This window comes from Delphinapterus leucas, chromosome 16 (assembly GCF_059928025.1).
Source record: "Delphinapterus leucas isolate spDelLeu-1000000601 "Yukka" chromosome 16, BTC_Dleu_Yukka2, whole genome shotgun sequence".
NCBI classification, from domain to species: Eukaryota; Metazoa; Chordata; class Mammalia; order Artiodactyla; family Monodontidae; genus Delphinapterus; species Delphinapterus leucas.
Genome location: NC_143144.1, coordinates 79,789,687 through 79,811,249, shown reverse-complemented (window position 1 = coordinate 79,811,249; position 21,563 = coordinate 79,789,687). Strand labels below are relative to the sequence as shown.

Sequence of the window (21,563 nt, the reverse complement as noted above, 5' to 3'; positions counted from 1 at the left end):
AAGGGCGACAGCCAGATCTTCACATGGACCTGCAGCACCCGAACCTCATTCTGACCCTGCCCAGTAAAGGGGAGCCACCTTGTGAGGGCGTTCCCATGGTGTACTGGTAATTGACAGCCTTAGATGAGGGGTCTCTGGTCACTGGTGGTGACAGGGGCCTCAGAACAGTGGACGGAACAGGAACCAGTAGAGCACGACATCGTAGAGCCCTCAGGAAGTCATTGACTTTGTTTTTTTTTAACAATTTCCTTTGTAAAGGATTCGAGCCTCTTACAGTACAAGGTGGTTCACGTGAGCCCAGTCATGCGGAACCTTGGGCAGAGCTCATGTCAGCTGGAAAAGCCTGAGAGGAAGGGAGACCAGGGCAAGGAACCAGGAAACGGGCGCCCTGGGTTCTAGTCCTGCCACTTTATTGTCTTTGACTTTGAACCAGCCACTTCTCTGTAGGCTGGGGGGTAGTAGTGTCCACTTCACAGGAAAGGGAGGAAGCAGTAGGATATTTTTAAGTCAGAGCACCCAGTACGTATCCAGTTTCCATTCACCCTCAAGGGCTTTTTGAACGCCCATCTGTGTTGGCCCTGTGCTAAGTGTGTTACCAGCTTCCCATTTAATTCTTATAACCACCCGGAGAAGTGGATACTATGTTCCCTTTTTCTAGATGAAGAAATTGAGGTTTAATAAGATAAAGATGCCCAAGATCATCCAGCTGCTGGGCAGTCGTCCTGGGATTTGAACTTCATCCCTCTACTCTAGATCAGGGTTGGCACACTAAGCCCACAGGCCAAATCTGGCCCATGGCTTGTTCCTGTAAATAAAGTTTTATTGGCACACAGCCACACTCATTTGTGTACGTGGTGTCTGTGGCTGCCTTTGTGCTGCCACAGCAGAGCTGAGCAGTGGTGACAGACCATATGGTCTACAAAGCTTAAGATATTTACTGTCTGGCCTTTTACAGAAAAAAATGTGCTGACCCCTTCCCTATCAGGATGCTCTGTACTCCAGACCTGTGCTGTTCAATATGGTAGCCGCTAGCCACATGTAACTGCTTAAATTTTTTTCCAGATTTATTGAGGGATAATTGACACAATTGTGATTATTTAAATTTAAAACAGCATGGAATAGAAAGTTCAGTTCTTCACTTGCATTAGCCACTCGTCACGTGCTCAGTAGCCACGTGCAGCTTTTCACTGTCAGGTTGGACGGCACAGATATAAAACTTAGCCAGCATCACAGAAAGTTCCGGGGGGCAGAGGTGTGCTAGACTGTCTCTCAGTGTGTGGAAAAATCCAAATCTGAGGGAAGCAGAAGTGTAGAGGAGGCATTCCAGTGAAAGAAAGGACACCGACTTTCCTGGCCCCAGAGCACAGAATGGATAATGAGTCCGTTGACTCAGAGGTGATGGGAAATGTGTGACATGACAGAGGGGGCCTGGGCCTGGAGTGAAGAAGCTGCCCCACACCTTCCATGTGACCGTGGGCAAGCCAGCCACACTGTGCAGGCCATGGTCCCCAACTGCAGGTGACCAGTTGCTACCTGAGGACCCCCTCAGCCCTGCTACCCTCCAGCCTGTGACCCCAGCTCCTGACTCACCTGGACCCGCGGCCGCATCAGCTCTGCTGCACCCAGCACTCCCCCGTCCCACCCCGTGTGTGTGTGTGCGTGTGTGGGTGCGTGCGCACGCCGGGCCCTGCGGACAGCCACAGAAATCCAAACTTCCCTGTATTCAGATCGTGCTCTGTTCTGGATCATCTGGACCCGATGGGTTGTACCACTGTTCCTACTGTGCTGGGATGGGAACATTTTTGTTTTGATGATATGGCCATGTTTTCCATGGGCGACAGATAAGGAACTACTTTATTCATTCAGAATGGTGGCTACTGTGTAGCATGAGGAAGGAAGACAAGTTCCAGGCCCCTCTGCCAGCCAACGTCACGTGGCTTTCTCCTTAAAATGACATCAGCAGCAACACTGGGACAGTCTGTTGACCAGCTGGGAGCTGGGCTGAACTGTAGCTCGTGTCCTGCTTCGTTCCCATGTTACCTAATAGGAGTCTCTTTGGAAGCTATAATTAGTGGTGGAGTCATTTTGAGGTGTGAAGGCAAATGTGGAGAACATAGATTTGAATTCTGTTCATTGGGCCTGACTGTAAATAATGCATCGGTGCTGGAACCATGTCCTTGCCATTGGTGCGTGCTGATAGACTCTGAGTGTGGAGAAAAGCTGCGTGGTTGTTTACCGCTGGGCTGTCCTGGCCCCGGGCTAGCTGCGTTAATGAGATGCTGCCTTTTGTCAGGGGTCCAGTCCATTCCTGCTCTTGGGAACGGCTAGACCTCTCCATGTTGGGTTTACATGGGTCCAGTCTGCACGAATCTTCCCCGCTTAGACAGTGCACACTCCCTTTACAGTCAGGATGGAAACTTTTCCAAAACGCAAGCCTAAGATATCAGGCGGAGCTTTCAGGACCTTGGGCAAGAGTGAAAAAGGGAGAAAACCAGATAAGTCTGCTGCGTTTTAGCCATAGAACAGTTGCATGAAAGAAGTGCTTGGTAAGGAGGAAGTTGGAGTTAAAAGGATGCACACAGAGAGTTGTTTTTTTTTTTTTTTTTCCCCCTGCTCTTGCTTTAAAAAGGGAAAGAATAGCCCTGGAAGCCCAGACTTGATGGTGCGCCCCCCTCTGACACTCTTCTTGTCTTTAGCCAGCCACTCAGAATGGTCTCCTGGGTCTGCCTTCTGTAGCCGGTGGGGACCTGAGAGCACGGCAGATTGGGCTCTGCGCAGAATTGCTCACTGCTGTCTCAACACCCAGAAAAGGGCATACGTTGCGTGTGCCTGGAAAGAACCCTGGCACAAAGAAGTTTACAGCGGAAGTTGTTTATTACTTAGAGAGCTGGTGTTTGTCGAGCACCTGCTATGTGCCAAGCACTGTGCCTGTATTCCATCTGATCATCATACAGTCGGCTGTTGGATAATGAGCTCCGCCCCACCGGGAGGAACTGGACTCCCCGGCATATCCCTGAGAGGACAGGTCCTGACAGGCTAGAGCCTGGCTTGGACCCCCGTTCATCTCCTCCATACCCGGCGTTACCCCCATCATGGACCATGCTGCCATTTGAAAGAGGAATCTTTTCCTCCTCTGGATGGGCTCCCTACTCGCATTTTTATCATGGCCTGTGGGCAGAGAAGTAGGTTGCTCTGCGGGTTGACATTTAAGAAAACCTACTTCGTGGAGCTTTCCTTTGACTGTGTTGTTATGGTACAAGAAGTCTTCGTTTGTCCAGGGCTGTTATGAAATAAAAGGCAGGAAACCCCCCTCTCATTTCTATATCTTGCACAGATGTCATCAAAACAGAATCCTGTGTGCTGTGCAGGAGTTGTGATGGAGGAAGCATCTGTTCTGTTCACGATGACCCGACCAAAGCCAGCCATCTGTAGGCGTCAGAGATCCAGAATCGTCTCTTCCATCTGCTGGGTTTACTTGGATTTGTTTAAAGAATTTGGCATGGAAACGCCTTCCTTCCCCGATCCCCCATTGTGGGCGAGGTCTGAAGGGAGCTCTCCTGGTGAGGACAGGGGCAGGTCCCAGGCCCTCCTCTGCCCCCAGTGGTGCCGCAGCTCGCCCACCTCTGCAGGCATGTGCGTGGGAAGGCAGGCCTCCATTGTCCGGGGTTGGGAGTATCGTGGTGCTGCCTTGATGTGCTCAGGATTTCAGACAGTCTGCGCTTCCTAGTCCTCTTCAGGCCTTGCTCGAGCTCGGAAGGAGCCAGGAGTGATGCAGATGAGATGCGTGACTGTGGGTGCTCGGGATGGGCGAAGCCACAGGGTCCTTCAAACCAAGGTGTAATGCAGTTGTCTGGGCGATTTCAGAGCTTGAGTAATCAGTGTCCGTTAGACCAGAGGTTGTGCACTCGTGGTCTGGGGGCCAGATGTGGTCCTTGGGCAAGATTTGTTTGGCCCCCCTGATGCTTTATGCATTTTTGGATGTATTGACAACATTTAAAAAGTGGGATTGTACAAAGAAGTCTAGATTTTCAGCTTTTCCTGACGCATCAGATCTTTCATATTATCCTGGGCCCGCTTTCCCTTGCAGCCGCACAGTGTTAGCCATCCACCCTCCCCGGGCCACGTCCCCGGTTCTGCGTCACAGTTTCCACCCAGCGCGTTTCACTCGTTTCTGTTCCCTGCTTGGCTCTAGAAGGCATTTGAGTTGGAGATCTCTGGAGTGGACAAGACGTTCAGAAGGTAGATTCAGGTTTTCTGGCCCCTCAGGTTGTATGGTGCAAGGCGGGGCTGTGGTGGAAATGCCCCTTGCACAGGGTCATTCCCTCCGTTATCCGGCCTGTTGTTCCACCTGCAAGGAAACTGACAGAGATGAGCCGGGCTCAGAGCAGGGGAAGTGCTTCGTTCATCTGCGTGGAGCTTTCCCCTTGCTGTTCCCGATGTAACCCCTGATGCGGCTCGGGGTCAGCTCCTCCAACAAGGTGCCTGACTCTTTGGAAGCCGGTCTCCACCCCAGAGTTCATTCCGGTTGTCCTGCAATGACAGGTGACTTGGGGATCCTTTTTGTCCCCCAGCCCCGCTAAAGTCACTCAGGTGCTTCACCCAGTTTAATCTTCTTAGTCCAGAAGTGCTTCCATGATTTTAACAGATGCTGCGAGATTTTTTCTTTTTAAATAAAGATTTAATCTCTAAATTATCTTGACAGGCAGTCTAGCTGCCACATATCAAGTAGATAACTTCTGCTGGTGGTTGAAAGAGAAAAATTTCTTAGGGTAAATGAGAACACACTTCTCAGAGCCTCTTAGCTTATTCTTTCCGACAGAGACTCAATGAAGCAAGTGGAAGTAAAGAGCCTCCAAATGGCAATTTATATTTTTTCAGGAATTGAGTTTTTCTTCCCAGATTCCTCCAAATATTTAACATCAGTCACTCCTTTCGTTTACTTTTTTTCCTCAACCCCATGGCAGATATTCTGCAAACAATTTTTTTTTTCTTCTGATTCTCACACATTTCACTACACTGTCAACCTTTGGGCTTCTTAGTGTCATTCTGGGTTGTTGGCTGAATTTGAGAAATGTGGGCCACAAGTCCCACTGCCTGAAAGCCCTCCTGCCCCCCGACCTGCAGCAGAAACGTGGCACGCTCGTCTGCTTCCTCACCCCCCGCCCCCAGCCAGTCCATTCCATGCCCGGAGGCTTTGTCCGCCCCCTGATTCCACTGGGCTGAGACTCCTGAGAAGGACCCCGAAGGCCCCGCCCCACTGGTGTTCTTGAGTGCACTCTAGGGGGTGCTGGGAACTCCTTAAGGACAAGCACTGGGTCGTCTTTATCTAGGTCCCCGCGTCCTGGCCTAGATGAAGGGCTGGGGGTGGGGCCTGGGGCTTCCACCTGATTCTGACCTCATGGTCTTTTGCAAGAGACTCAACCTTGATGGACCCCAGTGTTTTCGTCTGCAGAATTGTCCCCCCAAGTATCAGGGTTCTAAGTACCAAATCCACTAAAACATTGGTTTTCAAACTTTTGGAGGCACCAGACTCACCTGGAGGGCTTGTTAAAACACTGATTGCCGGACTCCACCCAGAGAGTCTCTGCTTCAGTCAGAGTGGGGTGGAGAGTGAAACTGTGCAGCTCTAACAGGCTCCCAGGTGAGGCTGCTAGCCGCTGGTTCCGGGACCACACTTTGAGAACCACTGCACTGGAACCACATTGTTGAAGCAGGCGCCAAACGCTCCAGTGTTTACCCCGGCAAGGGTTTGGGTCCTAGCCGGCGACTCGAGTGCCTGCCCTGCGTATGAGCCTGCTCTCCCTTTTTACTTCCTGCCGTGCAGACGTACATGCTTACAAAGCTTTGCATCTTATCTTCTGGGAAACTGGACCCTAGATGTCTAAAGATGTTTCATTTTCCAGTTGCTATGGACCGAATGTCTATATCCCCCCAAGTTTGTATGTTGAAACCTAAAGCCCAAAGTGATGGTATTAGGAGGTGGGGCCTTTGGGAAGGTGACCAAGTCATGAAGTTGGAGCCCTCGCGAATGGGATTAGACCCTTACAAAAGGGACCCCAGAGAGAGGCCTCAGACCTTCTGCCATGTGAGGATGCATGAGAAGATGACCATCAATGAAGAAGAGCCTGTCAGCTCTGAGTCTGTTGGCACCATGATCTCGGACTTCCCAGTCTCCCGAACCTCAAGAAATAAATGTTGTTTATGAGCTACCCAGTTGATGGTATTTTGTTGCAGCAGCCCCAGCAGAGTGAGACACCAACCATTTTTATGGAAGCTGTTTATCTTTAGACTCTCACTGTAATAGTTGGAGAAACATTTATTTCCTACCTTTAGGTAATTCTTTTTTCTAACCCACTCTCTGCCCCTGCCTCCAACCCCCTTAATCTGGACCCTGGATACCAGAGGAAGCAACATTGATGATTTTGAGTTTTGAACTTTGGTTTCCCACATAGGTTTATTTTACCCATTCTCATCAAAGAGAGGCTGCACTTGGCTGAGCTAACATCTGGCATGGAGGTGCTGGGTAACCCTGCCTCCTCCTGGGCAGCTTGTTCCCTTCATGTTGCTCGACTTTCCAGGTATCAGTCCTGAGGCTGAGGTGCCCTTTGACTCAGGTGTCCTGAAATGCGTGTCCGCATGTAGTGATGGGAACTGGGGCACCAACCATGCCCAGAATCAAGTGCTCTATCCCTTCTTTCTCTTACCTGCCAACAGATGAGCCCAGCTTGGGCTTCTGGAAGTGAAAGAGCTCTTGTTACAACTGGGCACCTGAGGCCCAGAGCCCGGAAGTGATGTGCCCGCGTCCATACAGCGTCAGCTGGAGGCTGTATGGATCTGAGCTGTCAGTGGTGGTTGCCTGCCTGCGAAGATTGATTGCATCTCATTTTTGGTTTTCATTTGTCCAGAGTGAACCTGAAATCACTGCCTCTCTCCTGTCTTTAGCCTGGGATGGAATAGCTGGGAGGCGACGGCAGTCAGCAATGTTGCTTCGCTTTGCAGTTTTGTTTTGTAAAGGAGTGTCCCCCCTTCCGCTCCCACTCCTCAAAAACTAGGGGACAATAAAGCAGTCATGGTTTTGAATGAAGCGTTTCTGTGCTGTTTTTCTGACTCCTTTCGTTGCCCTGTCCTCTGCCGCCCCCAGACCCAGTCCCCGGCAGCTGAAGCACATCGGCCCTTGTGCTTTCATAGCCACGCAAACACGTGGTGAGCGCGTGCTCGGCACATGCCTTGATCACATATTTGTAGCTCGGGAGTCCGAGACGATCGTGACATTCTCATGTGGGGCTGGACGTGGCCACTCCCCCTTCCCAAGGGAGGACACAATTGCTGTATTGTCTGTCGGCATTCTGGGTTAGCGGTGTGGGTCAGCGCCGGGGCTGTTGGTGCACTGGGAGATGGAAATAACTGTCTTGCGGCTGTGTACCTTGAGGCTGCCGTTTTATGAAGGGGGGTGGTTTCTGATCCCCTGTGAGGATCCCCTGGGTCGCCTGGCTCCGTTCGGCTGAGTAAAGCACCTGCTCGTGCCCCTCATGGCTCAGCTTGTTGGCCTGGTGCTCTCAACGGCACAAGGCAGAGCAGGACAGGTGTGGCGGGGCAGACCCCCAAGAGCTAGAGGGGAGCTGGGCGAGGTGGGGCCGGGCCAGGAGTGGGGAGGCTGGTGCCGCTGAGGCTGCCCTGGATGGCGGAGCACCCCCCCCCACCCCGCCCAAGGCCTTGTGAGGGGCGCGGGCATCAGCTGGACACGTGCCCGACTGGGCGGCACGGGGCTGCTTCCACCCGAATCTGGGAAGGGGCCTCACCTCCTGGCTCCCCAGCTCCCTGGGGTGCTGGACGCGTCACTGATGGGCTTCCTCTGGGGAGCCCCTCGTTCTGTCTCCGGCTGTTGAACTCCTATCTGCCCGCAAAGTCTGACACTCATGCCACCTTCTCTAGGACCCCTCCCCAGACCTTTACCTCCCTGCTTGGGTCACAGCTCACTCCTGTCCCGTAGCCTGCATCCCCCCCTGGCACTCGTCGTGCCTTGCGGTAAACCTGTTTGAACACTTGGTTTGTGTGAACTCGGTTGGTACACCTACCTGCCTTCTTGCCTCAGCCCCTGGTACAGCCAGCCCGGGGCGTGTTGGACTTGGGTTGGGGCTCTCGTACCATGAGGAAATGACGAGAGAAACACAGCGCAGGGTGTGCACAGGATCTGCCTGTTGATTTAAAGTCCCTCAGAGAAGATGCCCTTCGTTCAGGAGCACAGCATCACGTGCACGCTTGACTTCTCCCGGATAATCTTGCCCCTCGACCCCATCGTGCTCACCGTGCAGGCCCCCCTCCTTCTCAGGAGACACTGGCCTGTAGGGGTGCTGCCTCCCAGCAAGCCCTGAGGGCAGCCAGGTGCTTTCTCCTAAAGGCCGAACTTGGGAAACAAAACCATAGGGAACACCCGGGGCCGCGATTTTCCTGGGATTGGGAGTGCGAAGGGCCGGCCGCCTGCCTGCTCGCCTGCCCAAGCAAGGAGCCTCTGATGAGTATTTGCAAGTTTCCAGGAGGTGAGCGGTATCAGACAGAGTGATTTTGTGCCAACCACAGATTCTGCTTGTGCTCTGCTGCTGTGGAACCCAGACAGCTTTGAGCCCAGCCCCTCCGTGGACCAGGAGGTGTAATGCTTTGAATTAGTGTTAACACAATTTTGATAGCTGTAGGAAACCCCACAAGCAAGAGAGCTTTCGATAGCTTCTGGCGTCAGGAAAGTTGAGAACTGACTTAATGTGGTGAATGTGTTCTTTGGTTCAGCAAACGTTCCCTGAGAGCTGTTCTTCTTGCCAGGTCCTGGGACTCCGGGGACCGTGGTTGGGCTCGTGCCCTCCCGAAGGCCGCAGTCAATGGGGGGGACGGACACGCTGCCAGTTCATTTCATGCTCCTTTGGTTCGTACTCTGCAGTGTGGGCGAGGCCTTCCTGGAGGAGGAGACGCCTGAGCGGAGTCTAAAAGCTGAGAGTGTTTAGCTCAGCTGGAGGCTGAAGAGGCTGAGAGGGGAGCGGGGGGAAGCAGGGAGCAAGTTCTAGCCAGAGGGCCCAGTGTGAGCGAAGGTCTGGACACGTGGAACGGCGTGGGGTGTTTGGGGAGCTATAAGCAGCTCTGTGTGTGTAAATTAATTTTTAAGAATAGGCAATATATGCGCTTGTCACAAACTCGGCTGTGAAAAGTAACTCTCCCCCCATCCCTGTCCCTCATATATACCTCGACTTCTGTCTCTGGAAGAACTCCTGTTGCCGTTTTCTTTGTTCTCCCAGAGAGATTCCATTGATGCGCAAGTATGTATATGTATATATACAATTTTGATTCTTAAAAATTTAGATATTTTTTGCATAGGTCGTACCTTCAAAATTCAAAACGTACAAAATGGTATTCCTTGAAGAGTCTCCTCTCCCCTTTGTTCTCAGCAACCCACTTCCTCTCCCTGAAGACTCTTGATATTAAGTTTCTTCTGTATTATTGTTACATTTATTTAGTTTTACCCAAATAGGAGCTTACTGTGTCCACTGTGTGTCTTTGCTCTTTCACTTAACGCTAGACTGGAAGATGGTTTCCTGTTGGCGCCTATCAGGTCTTTTGAAAAGCTGCATTTTGTCCTTTGCGTGGATGTCGGGACATTTGTTTATCCTGTCCTTACTGTTAGGCAGTTAAGTTGCTTTCTGTCCTATCTGTGCTGAAGGTGCATATTTTTTTTTGCACCCAAGCAGGCTTATCTGTAGGGCAGGTTAACTTGGCATCTGAGGGTCCTGAGGTTCAGGAGGAGAGCCGCCAGGATGGCAGTAGAATGGCACAGAGACATTTGCCCAGTTTATATTTTGCTTCCTTGCTCTAGAAGTTGCCCTGTTCCTCTTTGTGGAAGGCAAGTGACTTTTGAATTGGGTTCTGCTGAGAATTTGGGGGAGAAACTGTTTCATTCTGGTGCTGCCTCCCATCACTGACCCCTCTAAGAAAGCGGACCCACTGTGGGCTCATGAAACACCACTCACCCAGGGGTGTGGTCAACATTGCTCGGAGGGACTGCTCCTTGGGCACCTGTGCCAGACTCTGACCCTCCTACCACTCACAGCGGCCAGGCAAGGCCAGACCAGGGGCCTGCAGAGCAGCTTTGCCAGCCCTATCTGCTGGGGCCTGGTGGACGTGGATGCCACTTCCAGGCACTTGCCAGGCTTTGTGCTTCGTGAACATCATGGCTGTAGCAAATGTTTTGTCGATTTATTCATAATTGATGTGAAGAAGAATCTGCCTGGGAAGAACACCCACCACGGACTGGGAGGAGGAGATCCCAGCATGGCTTTGCACCCACCCCATCAAGGTTGCGATGCTCTTTTTTTTTTTTTTTTTTTTTTGGCGGTACGTGGGCCTCTGGACGCGCAGGCTCAGCGGCCATGGCTCACGGGCCCAGCCACTCCGCGGCATGTGGGATCTTCCCGGACCGATGCCGACCGCATCGGCAGGCGGACTCTGAACCACTGCGCCACCAGGGAAGCCCTGCAGTGCTCATTTTTGAACCGTAGAAGGCCCTGTTATGATATCGTGTAATTTGTCTTTTAAAATGTACTCTGCCTCTTAGTGCATTTTATTTTACTTTTCATTTCACTCATGCATCAGTTAATAATTTTTACTTCCTTGGGCAGAGGGCCTGTGACTTACATATGCTTTTGTGCACAACTCCTGTCCTATCAGGCTTTTCAGGGAGGACAGCCTGCTGTTAACTATTCACCTAGCACACCTGAAACTTGGTTTTGGTGTCTAAATGCTGGCCCCTGACCAGTACCTGTTACATTTCATCCATTCTCATCTTGTTCCCTTATTCAGTCTGACAGTTTTTTGTTGTTTTTTTTTTAACTTTATTATCGTTATTGTTAACTCTGAGAACGTTGATGATTTATGCCTGCCTCCCCTGGGCTTACTCTTGGTCGAGGAGGCTGGTGTTACCCGTTTCAGATGTAGCCTTCCTGCTCTCGCACGTTTGGTAACTCCTCCAGATGAGGCTCCTGACCAGGGTGAGGCCCCTTCCAGGCGAGGCGAAGGCCAGCTCGCTGGTGGGTTTGGGAGGTGCTCCGAGGCCTAGCTGTAGAGTTTTGCTGCTGACTTAGTGAAATGAGCTTCCTGAGGGCAGGACAAGCTGGCACCAAAACTCGGTTCCGATGGCTCCCCTAGAGGACGATGAGAATAACACGACAGTTACAGCGGCCGCGGGCACATTTGCTGCTTTTTCAGGTACTTTGGGATATGTTGTGGACAAACAGCGGAGTGAACCTCTGTTTCTTCCGGGGCCTGGGCCATTTCTGATGACGATGATCTGCTCACCTCTGGAAGGTAAAACTCTCTGAGGGTGTTTTGAGTCTCACTTAGAGCTGTCAAGATCACCACCCCACCACCCCGCTAAGGCTCTGGAAGAGTTCAGCAGGGCTTGAATCTGGTTGGCCATATCGTTTCCTCTTTAACCCCCTCGAGGTCTTTGCTCTGAGCACGGGAGGCCGGGGTTGTCATATCCAGGATGCTTAGAGGAAGTGGAGATGGGTTTGCAAATGAGGCGCCCCTCCCTTCTCCTGCCTGCACACTCTGCCAGAAGGTAAAGCAGGAGCTCGAGACCCACACGCAGCTGCTCCCAGCCTCCTTCTGTTCGGTCCCTGAACAGTGCTAAGTAATTCAGAGCCGAATCTCTGGGCTTTGCTTTGAATTAGGACCTCAGGGCAGCCCTTCTTACAGGAGCCTCTTTCTCCTAGAGAGTCAACAGTCTGGTGCCGTTGAGGTCCTTCTGCAGGCAGATGGCCGTCGTTACACACAGAGTGGCCCCCTCGCCATCATGCTACAGCTGATGTCAGAGGCATCTTAGCAGAGTTTGTCCCGCCCTTCGGAAGCCCTCTGGGAGGCACCAGAGAGATGGCTTTGGGAATTTGACTGAGAGGTGCCCCGGAGCTCAAGGGTACCTGTCGTTATGACGGACCTGTCTGGCAGTCTCTCTGAAGAGTCTTGTTTTGGCAGATGACAGCGTTCTTGACCGTGCGGTGCAGCTGGCCGTGTGGGGGGCAGGGGAGAAGGCGGAAGCCTCAGTGTAGATTGGTTAGCCCGGCTGATTAATTTCTATACCATACCCTGTAAAGTCGGTCGGATCAGGAGGGCGAAGTCCTGGTCTGCGAGGTGAGGTCAGGGTGTGACCTCCAAGTGGGTGGCAGATGGGAAACCTGCTTCTCGTGTCCCTCACAGTTCTTACAGAGCTCCTGGTCCCCTCCTGCGTCACCGCCCGTGTTACAGTGTGATGCTTGTGTCACCGTGTGAGGCCACCAGCCCCCAGGTCCCTGAGAGGAAGAGAGGCTGCCTCCCAGCAGTGTCCCCGGTGCCAGCTGCTGGGAGGCTCCATTTGCTCTGTGCAGAGGCCCGGGGCTCCTGTGAGGGCAGTGCTGGTGTGTGGCCGGGCAGGAACGGGGATGCTCCCCCTGCCCGAGGGGCTCCTGGGACCGCACTGGCATGAAGCGTGCGTGCAGCCTGGGTGAGGGTAGGTCATCCCGCAGGAGGGAGAGAACGTTGCTGTCTCTGGGCCCTAAAGTGCATAAACATTTTGCAAAGGAAGGGGCTGTTTTTGTAGCAGGAGGTAGGAGATGAAGGTGTGAAACCCGGTAAGTGACTAACTTCCTCGCCTTCCAAGAAACTCCTTAATTCTGAATGTTGTTAATGTCGCTGAAAGACACCAAGGTACCCTGGTGTGCTTAAGGACTGAGTTTGGAGAACGCACCTGTGCAAACATCCCCACTCGCGCCTGTAGGTACGTAAGAGAGGGGGGCAACCCCACCTCCCGGTTACCTGCCCCGAAGGAGTATGAGGGTGGCTTCCCACTGTCCACTCGGCCGTATGGAAGGCCACGGCTGAGGCTTATGATGGCAGCCAGTGAGAATTTGGCCTTTGCTGTTGTCCCGTCTCCTGCGACCTTGAACACTGGAGGTCAGGTCTGGGCAGGACTGGGAAGGCCAGCTGACACATGGCCACCAGAGCAGTGGCTGCAGGACGGGCATCACCAGCCCTTCACACCCTCTCGCAGCTCACGCAGCACCTTCCGTGACTGAGTCTCGTGCTCCCTCGGGTTCCCGTTTGCATGTCACAGGTGAGGAAACTGAGGCTCATAGAGGCAGTGTGACCTGGCTGAGCCACACAGCTGATGCATGGCTGCACGTGGATGCTCACTTGGCAGAAACAGAGCCCGTCTGACCCGGTCTTCCATTCGTCAGGTGAGGGGTCTGAGGCCAGACAGGGGAAGTGACTTGGCAAACGGGCCAGAGCTGCTCGGTGGCAGAGGCAGGGCCAGAACCCATGTTTCCCAAGTCCTGCTGTCTTCACACAGGCCACACTGCCTCTTGTTTGGGCTTCTCTATTTTTGTTCTTCTTTAATTGTTTTTTAACCCCTCATCTCTTTTGGTTTCAAATCATGGTTTGATTAAATTCACTGTACTTGTAAATAGGTCTGACTGAAGAAGGGGTCATGGTCGTCTTAGGCTATAAGTGGCTTAACATTTCAGTAGATTATCTCTGGGGCCCCTGCTGTGTCTCACCGTCCCCTGTTCTCTCCCCTTCTCTCCCTCATCCTGGTCTGGAGGACAAGGCGGTGTCTAGTCTGTGCTCCCTCAGTAAGTACTGGTTCTTCTCCCCCCCACCCCTCATTTCCTTCCTTTTGAGTTTGCTCTGCAGATCCTAGTCCATAGGACGCTCTTCTCTTGTAGGGTTTGGCAGGTTAAAAGGACTTGAATGGTAGCGAGAACTGCAGGGCTGCATATAGGAAACTTGCCTGTCAGTTAGTTCTCATTGATGAATGAGCTCTTGACACGTCATGCATGCAGTTGGCTTGAGTTTCAAGAAGCAACACAGGCTGCCTCGTTCCCATGTTCACATTTGTTTTGGCTCTGGGTCTCAACACTTTCATGTCCCTGAATAATGTTCTTCCTCCCCCTCCTCTTGAAATGTTATTTGCTTAAAAACACAGCAAATCCCTACAACACTGGGAGAGTGACTGTGTAAAGTCCCAGAGAACAGACTCCCATTTTGGTTCAACAGCTCATTTACTGTTTTGTTTTGTTTCCCCTCCATTAAGACAGTCTCATAAGGGAGGCTGGGCCACTTTGTTCAGCCCAGGGCACAGGGTGGGTCCCTTTCCAGCCAGGTAATGTGACTGCCAGTCCTTTCCTGAGTGTGGGCCTTCGGTGGCCTTTGATTACCTGAGGGTCTAGTCCAGGGAATGTATATTCACCCCAGTCACTGAAGAAAACACCTCCAAGGACACACCTTATGCTGGGGTGAGGAATCAGGGGTGGGGTAAGCATGCTGTCTCTAAGGACGGCAGAGGCTTTATTCTTGCAGCAAGAAAGTGTTGCACAGCCCCCCTGAGAGTCTGATGCAGCCGCATGTCAGCTGTGTGGTTTAGCCAGGTTGCACTGCCTCTCTGAGCCCAGTTTCCTCACGTGTCACGTGCAGACAGGAACCCGGGTGAACATGAGACTCAATAATGGATTTGATTGTCCAGCAGCTACATCTCCCAGCGAGGTGCTCAGAGGAGTCACAAGCGTGTTCCGTTCCCCTGCCCAGCCACCCGTGCTGTAGCTGTGAAGACGTGGTCTGTGTTAGCCAGTTCGCACGTGCTGAGTAAGGGCCTGCTCTCTGTTCGAACTGTGCTCACCGAAGGACTCACCTCAGTACCCCTGGCCCCTCTTCAGGTGCCCCACTCTGCAGACCTTTCCTTCCTGAACTTCCCACTCGCGGGGGCAGAACAAGGCTTACTTCTTACAGATCACGAAGCTCAGCAAAGTTCTATCACTCGCCCAGGGTGCCACAGCTCATCCAGGATTGAGCTGGAGGGGAAGTGTGACTTCCGGGCCTCGAGTTCAGTGCTCGTCCCCAGGTGTGTTGTTGACTCAGGTTCCTGCTGTGACAGGCTCTGTGCTGAGACCAGAGGAGGCCTGAGGCAGGGCCACACCCAGACAACATGTGTGGAGGACGGGCTCCCCGTGAACACCCTGGAAATGGGCTTGGGGGGGAGCTATGGGGGAGGGGCAGCGGAGCCCCAGGGAGAGCGGGGCCTATGGACACAGATTCCGGCTGATGTAGTGAGGAGCCAGCACCATCCCCCAGGCCTGGGGGCACCCTGGCTTTCCCGGAAGGCACTTCACCTCTGCACGGCACCCGGCACGGCTGCCCCTCCATGTGGTTAGGGATGGGAATCAGTGCCTTTATGTTTCACCCCTACCCTTTCACGTCCCCACTCCCTGCCTCAGTGGAACGCCTAGTGCCAGTTCATCATTAAGTCCAGAAGGTTGAGGTGTGTGGCCTGGGGCACCACAGGAAGAGCTTATAGGGAAGGGGTGTCTTGCAAACCCAGCATCTGTGCTTCAGGTTTTGGTCAGTTTGAGAAATCAAATACTTACGGGATAATTAGGACACAGTTTACGGATCCTGGAGTAGAAGTCTTGGTGGTTCAAAGACTTTGGAATTCAGCAGATGTGGCTTGAGTCCTGTTTCACCCTTTACAACTGGGTGACCTTGGGCCTGGACCTCAGCTTGTCCCTCTGTAAAACGGAATAACAGTAGTGCCCACTCGTAGGGCTCCTCTGAGGATACAGTAAGCCTGGGGCCTGGCACTGCTGCCGTGGCTGTTCTTATTTTATTCATGCTCTGTTAAAAGGTAGACTCCGTGTCCCCTGTTACTTCCACAAGTACAGACCAGGAAGGTACTAGGAAAATGGTGAACAAAAACGTATTTTTTTCCTGGCTGTTGCCTCTATTGTGGAGTTTCCTTAAATCAGTGATGTTTGGTATCAAACATGTCCTTGGTGTTAAAGTATTGACTTAAGAGGTTTCATCTGTCTCTCTTTTTCTGTCGGTGTATTGCAGGCGGTGAAGGCATAGCTGTCTTTGATCAGTTATTTTTCAGGAGGACCTGAAGACTTGGGAACCTGGGCCGAGGGAATTAGTTTAAATGTTCCACTGCCGTCTGGGAAACACATTCTCCGGGCACGTTCTCTTATTGAAACTCCAGGCTCTCTTTCCAATGTCAACTCGGTCTGGGAAAGTCCAGGCTGTTGATAAAGTTCCTGGGCAGCTTTTAACTTGTATCCTTTAAACTCAGATGCCTTAGCAGCAAGCAGAAGGCGTCCCCGGACAGATTTCATTCCCTGCTCGTGGCAGATGTGAGCCTTGACTGCGACCAGAGGATTCTTCTGCCCGCTCCGCCCTTCCATGGGTTTGTCACAGGATCTGGCAGAAGGCAGCATGACCCTCTGAAAGATGCCCTTCCCCATATGTTCATAAATTTGCTTCTAGATCCTGCCCACAGATTGCTTTTGTCACACCAACAGCTGAAGTTACGAAAGTTTAAAAGTGCATGCAGCCTTCCCAAAGACCTTGTAGAATTGCTGTTTGTCTCCCATTTCCTTTGCTTAATGGGAGGGGGAAGTGGAAGCTCTGAAAGGAATGACTTGCTTGGGCCATCAGGAAAATCACTGTCAGCGGCCAAGGTTATGTTTAGGTTTTGCTCTGAGTCCTGTGTTGGGGTGGTGAGATATTCTTCTGCCATAAAACCAACTTGTACAAGTAGTAAACACAGGATAAGATATTAAAAGACGGAAACATTTAATTGGGCGAGTTCCAGCGTGGTCAGTTTCTTTTCTTTAAAGGGTGGCTCTTCAAAATGCATGACAGAAACGTTTGGTAAACTCCTGTAATCTTCTGAAGAGTTATATAGACTCTTAGAGTTTGCAAAACTTTTTTGCATATATAAAGGCGTTCAGCGCGCACCGGGCAGGGTTCCCATTTGCCAGAAGCTGAGAGTCTCAAGCACAGTGATATCAGACAGCTGGGTTCGAGGGTTGCAGACGCCCGAAGGCACATTGAAGACTGCAGAACAAAAGCAGGAAAGTTTCATGTTAGGAAGGACCCGTGTGAGAAAGTAAAGTTGCCCCCCGTCCCTGCGGTGTCCTGAGGAGACAGACCTGGATTCAGATCTTACCCTCACCCCCGCTAGCTGTAGGATCTTGGGCAAATGCTTGATTCATTTTCCTGGAGCCTTGGTCTTCTCATCTGGAAAATGGGAATACTGTTAATAGCAATGCCTGTTCACAGGAATTCGAGAGATGAAATGAGAAGAGCCCAGCCCATAGTCGGTCCTCAGGGAGGCGGGGGCTGGGAGTGCAGCTGGGAGGGGGCGGAGGGGGCTCTGGGGCCAGGGTGCCACGGGGCTGGGTTGAGGCCTCTCACTAACCGCGGGCAGTGTCGCTTGGTGCCCGCTGACCATCCGTGTGAAGTTAAGGGGCTTGGGAGGCGAGGGGGGGGCTGCCCAGTCCCTTAGCACGCCTCCTTGCCTCGCGCTGCATCGGATCCCCTACAGGCAGTGGCTGCCACGTGGCCTTCTTTAAAAAGAATTTTATATGTATATGCAGTACAGTTCACTCTTTGGTGTTTACTTCTGTGAGTTTTGGCAAATGCATAGACGGAGTGGGCTTTTTAAATTTAAAATTTTGATGTAAGAAAAAAATATTTTTCTGTTTCACTTTGTGTCTCTATGAGATGATGGATGTTCACTAAACTTACTGAGATCATCGTTTCATGATGTATGTCAGTCAGATCCTGATGCTGCACACCTGAAACTTACACAAGGCTGTATGTCCATCATATCTCAAAAAAACTGGAAGAAAAATAATTTTTAACTTTTGAGATCATTGTAAATCCACAGGTAGTTGTAAGAAATCATAGAAATCCTGTGTACCATTTACTCAGTTTTCCCCAGCAGTAACATGTTGCAAAACTATAGTACAAGTCACAAGCAGGAAATTGACGCCCATGCGATACAGTCGAGATACAGAGCATTTCCATCCCAAGGATCCCTGCCGGTGTCTTTTCATAACCACCCCCAGCTCCCTCACCCCCATCCCAAGCGCCCATTCAAATGCCCAGCAACTACTAATCTAGTCTTCATTTCTGTAATTTTGTCATTTCAAGAATGTTATGTAAATGGAGTCATGCAGTAATTAACCTTTGGGGACTGGGATTTTTTCACTCAGCATAATTCCCTGGAGATTCGTCCAGGTAGATATCAATAGTTCGTCCCTTTTTAGTGCTGAGGAGGCTTCCATGGGATGCTGTTCCACAGTTTGTTTAGCTAGTCACCCGTTGAAGGACATCTGGGTGGTTTTCTGGTTTTGGCTGTTACGAACAGTCATGTGCAGGGTTTTGTGTGAACACAAGCTTGCATTTCTCCGGGATAAATGCCAAGGAGTGCACTTGCTGGGTTGCGTGGTAGTTGCTCGATGGGGCTTTGAAGGATGCATCTGGTATGGAGAGGCAGGTAGGGGTGGGGGCTTTGCTGCAGGTGGACACCAGTGGGAAGCACAGCCCGGGAGCTCACCCCTGATACCCTAGGTGAGTTGATTCATCTGTCTGTACACTGTTACTACTTACATCTGTTGTGTACTGATATATAAAGCGCCCGGTACACAGTAGGTGCTCAGTAGATAGAAGCTGTTCTTAACATGGGTTAAGAGAAGACCCACCAGGCCAGAGCAGGATCTGTGCCCCAGAGGTGATCTCAGGAGGCCTTTCCCTTGCCCCCTGTGGGCCCTGGGGCACCTCCTTCTTACCTTGGGCAGAGCTGTGCACCCAGTCGTCCCTCAAAGGCCGAGTTCCTGGCTTCTCCCTGAGAAGTAACTGGCCCCGTCCTCAGACTGGGCTCCGAGTCTCTGGACGGGCACTGGCATTCCCCAGTGAGCTTGGCCAGGCCCATGCCATGGATCAAAGGAATCCCAGGGAATTCCAGATTGTGCCAGGCTCTGATGGTCTGGATTTGCCTCACAGGGTCTGAGAATGTGCCCGGATCATTTCAAATGTTGCTACGATTTAGCCGGATTCCAGAAACGTGTGGAGCTCTTGCTGTAGTCAAGGCACCGACCTAGGTGCTGCAAAGGGTTCAAAAAAAATCATTCTCTTTCAGCAGATCAGCCCAGCCAACTCCAGCTCCTTTGGGAGCATCCTATGGCCGCATGATAAAGTCTGGCATTTGGAGCCTTTGGTCTGGGGTGACTCTGTCTTTCCAGCCCCTTGTCCTGCTGCTGCCCCCTCTCCACGTGCCCTGTGTGCCTGCCAGTAGTATGCTCACTGCCCCCCGCCTGCCCCCGCCTGTACAGGCCAGGCTGCCATCCTACGCTCACGCTTCCCCCTTCCCAGGTGCCTCTTCCCTTCATGTTGAAATCTTGCCTGTTTTCTTTTTAATCAGAAAGGCGTTATATGCACTGGATGAAATCCTCAAATAGCACGTGTCCGTGTGTAAGGCTATACACTCAAAGTGCCTTCTCCCACTCCAGGGCCGCGTGGTTATGGGACCATGCTGTTTTCATTTACAGTGTTATCTTAGAGGGTGCTTCGTATCTGTACCATTAAAACTGCCTCATTCACACTGCAGTGGAGGTGACATGGTATTTGTTTACATAGCTACACGGTGATTTCTGTTACCAGTCATCTGCTGATGGCCGTCTGGGTTGTCCCCATTCCTGGGCTCTTCCAGGCAGTGCTGCATGTCATTGGTCCCTGTGCAAAGGGGTCTGTTTATGACTCAGCCCCAGGGACCCCCTCCTCCATCTGCCTTCCATAGCTGTGGTACCTGTGTTCACAGTACTGTCTTTCCACAACTCCTGAAGACAGGGCTCGTGCAGGACCTTCCTCCTCCTTCCAGTGCCTGCCGTGTTTACTGACTGCCCAGTTTCCAGGAGCATATGGTGCTCTGGTATTCACCAGTCATGCTGCCTCTGTGCGACCTGGCCTTTTGTAGGGGCTCCAGTGGGAGCAGAGCCGCGAGAGCTGGGACACCTGCACCGCTTCCTCCATCCAGCTTCGTGCTTGGTACACAGCGGCTGCATGGGATGGGCTAACGTGTTTCCGTGGCGATAAGGCTTCTACAGCATCGTTCTTACTGGCCGCCTACGGTTTCACCAGAGGCATGGGCCATAATACAGCCAGCCCCCCCCCCCCGCTTTTTAAAAAAAAATATTTATTTATTTTTGGCTACGTTGGGTCTTCGTTGCTGCACGCGGGCTTTCTCTAGTTGTTGCGAGCGGGGGCTACTCTTCGTTGTGGTGTGCGGGCTTCTCATTGCGGTGGCTTCTTGTTGCAGAGCACAGACTCTAGGCGCGCAAGCTTCAGTAGTTGTGGCTCGTGGGCTCTAGAGTGCAGGCTCAGTTGTAGCACACGGGCTTAGTTGCTCCGTGGAATGTGGGATCTTCCTGGACCAGGGCTCAAACCCTTGTCCCCTGCATTGGCAGGCGGATTTGTAACCACTCTGCCACCCAGGAAGCCCAGCTAGTCTCCTCTTGATGGAATTTAGCTTTGAAAAGTTTTGATGGAATTTCCCTTTTAAAAAAATTTGAGAGGACAGATGCTTGGGTGTCCATTGCTGAGAAAAGATCGGGACTCACAGGCTCCCCCATGAAACTAGAGGCAGTAGCTACTTGTTTATTGAGTTCTTCAAATGAGCTAGGGCTTCTCACCGAGCAAGCCAAGCTCTCTTTTCTTATGATACAGAGTCATCTTCTGAGGCAGGCACTGTTGTCCCTATTGTATGGAAAGGCAAACCAAGGCTCAGAGAGTAAGTAACTTGGCAAAGGTCACTCAGACGATACGTTTCAGCAGCTGGGATTCCAGCTCAGGTGTGCTTGGCTCAGGACCTGAGCTTGTAACCAGCGAACCCTCCTGCCTTGTTAGGGAAGAAGGGAATGGGGAGGGTGGGTCACCCCTGGGCCTGGGGTGATGGCTGGCGGCTCCAGAACTGAATCGAGGTTGCACCTAGAGAGAAGACGGCCTCCATCAGGCCTCATCTCCGTCTCTTGAAGGGAGAGTCCACGGCACCACTCCGGGCACTCCCCTGCTCACATGGCCCGCCCTGCTCCCAAGCCAAGCGTCCAGGGGGCTGGCTGGCATTCCTGGCTCGGCTTTCTGGCCAGACTCGGAGGAGTGATCTGAAATTCTTTGCTGGGGCAGATCATACTTGGTCAGGACATTTCACTTCTAGATTGATGTCGCTTTGGAACTCTGCATCAGGTCTCCCAGTGTGACCTGGGAGCCTGGAGACTCCACCGGCCCTCCCTCCTGAACAGTCAGTCCTTTGAAAATGTATTGATTTCCCTCCTTCCCTTCCCTGCTTTTGCACTTTGGATGAACCTTGTTTTCGAAGAACAGTAGAAGGTAATTTTCCTGTGCTCGCCAGCTGGCCCGTAATTGAGCAATTTCAATAACACCCACTGTAAAGTCTAATCGAAGTAAACAGGAAAATATGATTTACAATCTGGACGGCAAGTAAATACCAGGGTGCAATTAATTTTTACACAGAGCAGCAGATTCTAAAACATTCTCCTGCACTGACCAGTTTGATTTTAATTACAGATTAGGAGCTGCTTTTTATTTATTTATTTTTTTACTGTGGTTATCGTTACTTTTTACTTTTTGATGGAACCTGATGATCTTCAGGTTCCTTGGACCTCTGTGACTTCCTCTGAAGGTGTCACCACGGAGGG

At 51.8% G+C, this 21,563-nt stretch overlaps 1 protein-coding gene across 1 annotated transcript in view; it reads left to right on the top strand.

The window, feature by feature from the left end:
* Positions 1-21,563, top strand: part of EEF1AKMT2 (EEF1A lysine methyltransferase 2) — a 73,074-nt gene that overhangs the window by 50,638 nt on the left and 873 nt on the right. The gene's annotated exons all lie outside the window — the stretch shown is intronic.